Here is a 6,664-nt window from a genome sequence, read left to right on the forward strand (position 1 = left end):
AGGCCTTAGGCATAAAAGATATAGGGTATACAGAGCATAGACTAAACTCCACCTGGCAGAGCAGCAGCTACTTATCAGAAAACGGATTTCTCTTAATGAAGTTACTCTCTTCATAAAACGATAGGAAATCCTTGATCCTAAGACTGAGTAAAAATAAATTAAAACACTAATTACTTACATAAAAGAAAAGAAAAAGTTAAAAAAAAATTGGAATAGACACTCAAAAATATTTGAAATGCAAACTCTCCACTAAGTTGGGATTCAGACCCCTTGAGAGGGAAATATGTTCTATAGATTTTCCGGAATTTTTAGTCTTTTTGTTACCTACAGATGTTCTGTTGTTTGTTTCACTGAGCCTCCTTGCTTGTTAGTACATTAGCATGGTAAACAGGAATTACGAATGGATATATTTTCAGTATTTGTTCTACCTCTTTGGAAACTTCTGTACCTTTTACAAGGCTTTCTCCCAGTACTTCTGCTGGCAATAGAAGGTTAATTAATATTTTTAAAAAGTCAGTTCCCTACTCTCATTATTTTATCTTTGTGCCTTTCTATATAGTGTATGGCAATTACTATCATCATTACTCTAATTGGTATTACTACTACAGATTTACATGTGCTGAGGCTAGCATGGGCCTTCTACTTATCTCATTTTTAACAGGCAGGGAGCAGGTAAAATAGCAAGCATCTTGTCTACTAGGAATGCGTACAACAAAGGTCTTACAAGAACATTACACACCTATTTAAAAGGAACAATACACAATTAAATGTTTTTGATTTTATTATCTAGTAGGTTAAATTATCCAACTGCACTCTCTGGACCTCAGCTCCTGGGGAAGATTCCCTCCAGGATGTTACATATCACCCTCTATTTTCTATCAATCATTAGAGACAACTGTTTACTCTAATGCTACATCCTGAGTTGCACTTTAAAATAATTTATAAAGCAGTCCTTAACATATTATCCAATTTTCTGCCAATGGTTACAACCTAATATTCCAATCCCACATTGCCATTTCATTTGGCTATTGACTTAATGAGAAAAATGAATAGATAAATGGACAAATGTTATGCAAAGAAGCAGGAAGGAAAGGTAGGCTCTGGTTGGACCTCACTTAATACTGACTCTCCTGGAAAACATGAGATTTCTTATGCCCCTTGTAACATTCCCCGTCTCTTGGCTTGAACTGAAATCTGCCCCCGCCCCCCCACCCTGAGAACAATGCTTCCCTGGAAGCTTTTGTAAAAGTTGACCATTATTCTCTCATGTTTTAAGAATACCTTAGTCCTGACCTAGAAATGATAACCCCCTCGACCCCCACTGCTATTTATCCTCTTACAGAAAGCTCTTGCTTCTTTGAGATTCATTCTATTCTGCTATTCATCATACCTACTGTTGTCATCTACTGACTTTTCATTCATTGAAGATTTGGGCACCACTTCTCTCTCCGCCCAGTTCTCACTACATTCCTGGGAGTCTTCAGTGTCCACCCAAATGATTCATCCAATACACTGACTCCCACCCTCCACTTCCTTCACCTCCACTCCATCTCTTCCACAGCCTCACTCTAGGAAACGCCCAACCTTCTAAGACACCAAATCAAGCATCTCTGTCTTGATTTTCTAGCTTGATTGTTGGACTATCCCCAACATAACAATTCTTCAATCTCACTGGCACCTCCAGTATTCTGACCTTTTACTTCTTCCATATCCATCAGCCCCATTTTATCTTTATTTCTCCCCCAACTAAGCAAAAATTCATAATCTAGCTTTTTGCCTATTCTATTGAAAACGTCCTAAACGTCCTTGCCATCTCCTATCCCCTGTCACACTTGAGTGTAAAGACACTAAACCTGAATGAATCCAACAATTCATTACTCCACACTTCAGAGAAAATGGTGCCACTGTAAATTCCCAATCACTAACTCCAGTGAGCCTTCAGTGCTGGAGTTATGTAGTCAACTTGCTCACTCTGTTTCTCTCTGTTTCAAATCTTCCCACTCTCCTCAAAGTTCCATTTCCCCCTTTGGCCCAAGAAAATGATCTCATATCCTGCTTAAAAGAAAAAAATAGATGCCATCAGATGGAAATGGCCTCACATTTTTACTGCAAAACCAGCTTCAGCCTTCTGATGTGGAGGTCTCTCCACCCATTCAGGGTCACCTCCTCTGCCTGGCTCTGAATCTCATCCCCTCCCTCCTTAGAATATTTATACACTGAACTATCCTTTTCTTTCGGTTTTATTTCCAATCTCTCCCACTCTACTGTATCCTTTCTTAAACTCCCCTTGACCCTATTTTTTCTCCAGCTAGTCTCATTTCTCTGCTTTCCTTTACAACAAAGATTCTCAAAAGTGTTATATATACAAACTGTCTCTATTTCCTCACCTTCCACCTACTCCTCATCTCACTTCAATCTGGCTTTTGCTCCCTCCACTCCACCTAAATGAATTTCACTGTGATCCTTAGTGACTTCTTCATTGCTAAGTCAAATGGACACTCCTCAAACCTTAAAATAAACTCAACCTTCCAACTGTGTATTATACATCTGACCATTCTCTTATATGGGAAACGTTCTCCTCCCTTGATTTCCAGAACTCTTCCCTACCCTGGTTTTCTTCACAGCTCTAGCTCTCCAGCCTCTCCTCTCTCCTCATCAGCTCATCTTCCTCTGCCTAATCTGCAAATGTTTTTGAGAATTCCATGGGATGTGTCTCAGGTTCCACTGTAGGTCCCCTCTCTTCTCACTTCACATTTTCTCCCTGGATGATCTCATCTGCTCCCTTGGCTTCTCTTACCATCCATAACCTATCAATTCCAAATTTACAACCCTTCTCTACTTCTCTACTCTGAGCTGCAGGCTTGATATCTCTACTAATAGGCACTTCAGACTCAACACAGTCAAAATGAATTCATGACCTCCCCTTCCTCTCCTTAAACCTCTCTTGCATTACTATACTGTTCCCCATCATAGTGGATGGCAACTAAAATCACTCAGTTGCTCAAGCTAAATATTTACGAATCATTCTTGAAATCTACCTGTCCTTCACTCACTCATATCTAATCAAATCATCATGTTTTTTACCCACTAAATATCTTTCAAGACCATCAACTTTTCTCTGTATTTTCTGCCATATTCCTCATCCAAACTACCATCATCTACTGCCTGGTCTCCTACACATCTCTTCTTCCTTCCCAAGTCTAAACCATTCTGGCAGAATTTAGACTGTAGCCAGAGAAATCTATTTAAAAACAATAATCTGATCACACTGCTCTCTATCTTAAAACCATCCCTTTGTTCTTAGCATAAAGACTAAAATCCTGAAGATGGCCCCTGCCCACAAGCTTCACCTTGTGATACTCTCCTCCCTCTTTATTATGCCTCTGCTGCACTTGACCTCCTCTCAGTTCCGCGAATGTACTTTGACCCTGCTCAGAGCAGGGACTTAGTACATGTTGTTTCCTCAGCTTCAGGGACCCTTTCTCTCCTCCCACCTCCATACTTCGACTAGCTGAGGACTACTCATCCTCTAAATGTCAGCTTAAATTTCACTTCTTTAAGAAAACCTCCCTAGACCCTCCAGATTAGGTCACATTTCCCTTTTGTATGTTCGCTTCACTTATCACTTACTAAACTATGAATAAATAATGTCTTCCTCCCTCATTAAAATGTAAGCTACATGCGTATGATTTAGGTTCTTACTTTTTCATTCCTGTATTCTTCCACTTGGCACTGTGCCTTGATTAGAGCACATTTCAATAATTACATTTTTTTCACATTTTACTCACTCAAGAAGATTGTATTAATTGGGGAGACAGGCAGTAGGTAAAACTGATGTCAATAAACACAGTTTTCTCTGTAATAAGCTTAATATGAACACGAGACAATAAATGAGAACAGAACATAAGGTCAAGAGGCATGTGCCTATTTCCTCCTGCCCTTTACTACATATTCTGGGAAACTGGTCTATTTAAATATTGGCTTTAGAGATTTGAACCTATTCTAAAGCATATCTGATTAGATATACCCCATACAGATAATTTCCCTGGAAGTCTGGTCCCAAACTAAATAAAACTGGTTGGACCATCAGATTGTGGGGCTGTGAACTCAACTGATTCCAAAATGTAGAGTATTTTTTGGAATGACTTGACAATTTGGGTTCCTATGCACTGACCACATGCAAAGGTCAGCTTCATTCAAGTAGACTACTTTTTAAAAAAAATAATTTGTTGGGTTTATTTATTTATTTATTTTTTGATGTGGACCATTTTTAAAGTCTTTATTGAATCTGTTACAATATTGATTCTCTTTTGGTTTTTTGGCCACGAGGCATGTGGGATCTTAGCTCCCCAACCAGGGATCGAACCCACATCCCCTGTATTGGAAGGCAAAGCCTTAACCACTGGACTGCCAGGGGAGTCCCAAGTAGACTATTTTTTTTTTTTTAATTTATTTATGGCTGTGTTGGGTCTTCGTTTCTGTGCGAGGGCTTTCTCCAGTTGTGGCAAGCGGGGACCACTCTTCATCGCGGTGTGTGGGCCTCTCACTATTGCGGCCTCTCTTGTCACAGAGCACAGGCTCCAGACGCGCAGGCTCAGTAATTGTGGCTCACGGGCCCAGTTGCTCCGCGGCATGTGGGATCCTCCCAGACCAGGGCTCGAACTCGTGTCCCCTGCATTGGCAGGCAGATTCTCAACGACTGCACCACCAGGGAAGCCCCCAGATAGACTATTTTTTAAACTAATATTTGTCAAGAGATTTCTATGTACATGGCCTATTATTTGCTTGAATTGACAGTGAGTGCATTATATCCTTTATTCCTCACAAAACTTTGTAGTAGGTACTGTTATTGCTCTGATTTTTCCAATGAAAGAACCAAGGTATAGATTTTAAAACTGTCCTAATATTACATAGCTAGGACAGGGTGGTAGAATGTGAATTTGAATCCAGGTCATTCTGATTCTAGGGACTCTCTCAGCTTATACTGTGGAACTAATTACATTTTGAAAGCATGAATGAATGAATGTTTCCATACCTTTGAATTTGCTGCCTGCATGCCCTCCAACTCTTGTCCATTTGGTAAATGTTACCCATTCCTTAAGTCTCAGCTTAAACGTTACTCCCTTTAATGCCTTCTTCTAGGAGTCAAAGCATCCACTCTGACACGTTCCGTGATACCCAAAGAATGTTCCTTCCCCATATTTTATTATCTCTGTCATACTCTTCTTGCTCCTGTTGCCTCAGACCATAATGTTCCTTCCTCCTCTTTGTAAGTCCACCCTACTCATGCTTCAAGGGCACTGGCTCTAAGAAGCCTTCCCTTATTGGAAGGAAAACTCTCTAGAACAATTACTTAATACTTTCTCCTGTTCAATAATCACTTTTCTGTTTTATCTCTGCCATTGAATTATTCCATCTTGTCTTATTGCTCACATTCAGTTATTACATCCTGTCTATGTCTCCTGCTCAGTTACTGTATCTTGTCTTAACTCTCCCGTCCAGTTATTGCATCTTTTCTTATGTCTCCTGCACGTTTATTGTATCCTATGTTATCTCCGTTTCGTTTATTGCATCCTGCCCTATCTCTTCTGTCCAGTTATTCCACCCTGTCTTATCCCTCCCTTTCATTTATTGCATCTTGTCTTATCTGTCCTGCTCATTTATTGCATCCTGTCTTATCTCTCTTCCTCATTTACTGCATCCTGTCTCATCTCTCTGTTATTCTATCCTGTTTTGTCTCATTCATTTTTGCACCCTGTATTATCTTGCCTGCTCATTCACTGTATCCTGTCTTATCTCTGCAGCTCAGTTATTCTTTCCTGTCTTATCTCTCATGTTCATTCATTGCATCCTGCCTTCTCTCTCTCTTCCTCTCTTCTTCCTTCCTTCCCTCCCTCGCCCTCACACTCTCCCATTTATTGTATCCCATCTCATCTCTCCCTCTCATTTATCACATCCTTTCTTATCTCTCTTTTTCAGTTCTCTCCTGTCTTATCTCTCCCATTCAGTTATTCTATCCTGTCTTATCTCTCCTGTTCAGTTATTACATCCTGTCTTCTCTTTCTCTCTCCATCTCATTCACTACATCCTTAAGAAAGATATCCATAAGAAAGAGATAAGAATCTCTCCTCTTCAATTACTGCCTCTTGTCTTATCCCTTCTGTTGTTATTTCATCCTGTCGTACCTTTCAGGTCAGTTGTTGCATCCTGTCTTATGTCTTCTGATCAGTTGGTGCACCCTGTCTTATCTCTTCTGTTATTCAAAGCAAGTCCAGATTTTAGATTAAGTCTGTTTTACTCTTTTAAAGAAAAATAGTTGTATTTATTCACATTTTACTTCTGAATTTTCCCTAACTGCAACATATTGCTTAAGAAAACAAATAGTTTTTAAAGTCTTTCTCTTGGTTTCAACACCTTCCAAACCAACAGGCAACTGTTTACATGGTAAAATTTCTAGAAATCCAAGATATTCACAGTTAGTACATGAAAACTAAAATATTTACTACATTTTCCCAACACAACTGCCTCATATTTCTTCGCAATTATCTCTTATTGATATCAATCTCTTGGTACTTCTTTTCTTTTTCTTTTAGCACCATACCAAAATTTGAACAGGAAAAAAAAGTCCTCAAAGTAAACATGACTTTTAGCATAAAAGTCCTCC

Source organism: Balaenoptera acutorostrata, unplaced genomic scaffold, assembly GCF_949987535.1.
Source record: "Balaenoptera acutorostrata unplaced genomic scaffold, mBalAcu1.1 scaffold_1368, whole genome shotgun sequence".
Classification (NCBI taxonomy): Eukaryota; Metazoa; Chordata; class Mammalia; order Artiodactyla; family Balaenopteridae; genus Balaenoptera; species Balaenoptera acutorostrata.